The sequence below is a fragment of the Eschrichtius robustus genome, chromosome 13 (assembly GCF_028021215.1).
Source record: "Eschrichtius robustus isolate mEscRob2 chromosome 13, mEscRob2.pri, whole genome shotgun sequence".
In the NCBI taxonomy this organism is placed as follows: Eukaryota; Metazoa; Chordata; class Mammalia; order Artiodactyla; family Eschrichtiidae; genus Eschrichtius; species Eschrichtius robustus.
In genome coordinates, this window is record NC_090836.1 from 101757926 (window position 1) to 101759699 (window position 1774).

Consider the following 1774-nt stretch of genomic DNA (forward strand, 5'->3'; position numbering starts at 1 on the left):
ATGTTAGCACTACAACTTGACCACTGAAGGCTCAGATGATGGTTAACATTTTTTAGCAATAAAGTATTTTTCAATTAAGGTATGAACACTGTTTTTATAGATATAGTGTTACTGCGCACTTAATAGACTATAGTATAGTGTAAACATAGCTTATATATGCACTGGGAAACCAAAAGGTTTGTTGACTCGCTTCATTGTGACATGCACTCTGCCGCGGTGCCTGGAACCGAACCAGCAGTGTCTCTGAGGTTATCAGTACGTCAGTTATTGTAGGGGATTACTGCATGAAATGTGCAAATGACATCATCTACATAGCCTTGTTGGATTATCTCCTCTGGTTCACACTGATATTAAAAGCACATTGTATTATAGCGCTATTCAGATATTTGAAATATAAAGATGTGTTATTTCTTTAATCTAGACGTATGGAATACATTAGGTAAAAGATGCATTACTTGGAAAGTTCTGCTTTGACAAACTGACAAAGTCTAAATTAACAAAGACTGCATCCCAGTGAGCAGCAAATCAATGAAACATCCCAAGAAGAGGAGAAAAACAATTAAAATGGAAACAGTTCTCCAAAGAGACACAACTTGGACCCGTTCAACTGCAGGGTATATGCTACCAATACTCCCCAACCCACTTACTTGAAACTCTTACATTCAGCTCTTGAGAGTTCTTAACTTAGATACAACTGACTTTTAAGTGAGAAGTTTCTCTTGTGGTTTTAGTACAGATGCAGTGGCCCGGCCCCCTGAGTCCTGTCAGACCGAGGTCACGCCCTCCTGGGCGGCACTGCTCCAGGGCTGAGTAACAGTGCGGGTCCCCTGCTCCTGTCCCAGCACCTCTGAGAAGTGCCTGATGATGATGACGTACTTACAGATACAAAAACAGTCTTTACTGTTATTGCAAAAAGCCATAGATGCATATAAATTAAAAGAAAAAAGAAGTTCCCACTGACCTGGTGCAACTACATTCACTCTAATTTTCTTTCTTGCTACTTCTTTAGCAAGAGCGCGTGAGAACGCAACTAGCCCGCCTTTACTGGCGCTGTACACAGACTGGCCAGACTGCCTTTTACACCTGCAATGCTTCCCACATTCACAATGGACCCTGTCTGCTGTTTAATCATTGTCTTCACGGCAGCTCTACAGGTCAGCATGGAGCCCAAGAGGTTAGTATGAAGCTGAGATAGCGTATCTTCGGCGTTTGTCCTTACTAAGAGGTTATCCCTGTTAATTCCAGCTGCATTTACCAAGGAATTAACTCGACCTGAATTTTTCTCTATCTCTTCAAATGTGTTTTGAACATCATGTTCTTTGGCAACATCACAGCTCAATGCCAAGTGATCTCCAGTGGCCCATGTAATCACTTGGGTGAAGCCATCGGTGACGTTCCTGTAAAGGTGGCCCCCACCCCCCGACGGTGAACTAGGTGCCCCTGCTCCCGGCCCGCCTCTAACTCAACAACAGCTGCGAGCTTGGACCCTCACAGCATCCTGTCTCCCTACCATCCAGAAACTGAAATTCGCAGAGCAACTGAGAATCCGTTCCTAATAAACGGGGTGGCGGTGGGGGGGGGGGATGCAATAACAAGGAATCTGGCAGAACAGATCTCATTGTCCCTTGGTGAAGGTCACCAAAGCAACGTAGTGACGTCAGTGCTTTGGAAGCAGGAAAGCAGACCGGGTACAACCAGGACCTGGGGGGGGGCTGCGAGCATCCTGGGCCGGCATTCCCTGTCAGCATATATTAACGACATAGTTGGTTATGAT

At 45.0% G+C, this 1774-nt stretch overlaps 1 pseudogene; it reads right to left on the reverse strand.

Moving 5' to 3' along the window:
• Nucleotides 1-662: 662 nt before the first annotated feature.
• On the reverse strand, nucleotides 663-1497 carry LOC137775875 (3-oxoacyl-[acyl-carrier-protein] reductase-like; annotated as a pseudogene).
• Between the last annotated feature and the right edge of the window lie 277 nt (nucleotides 1498-1774).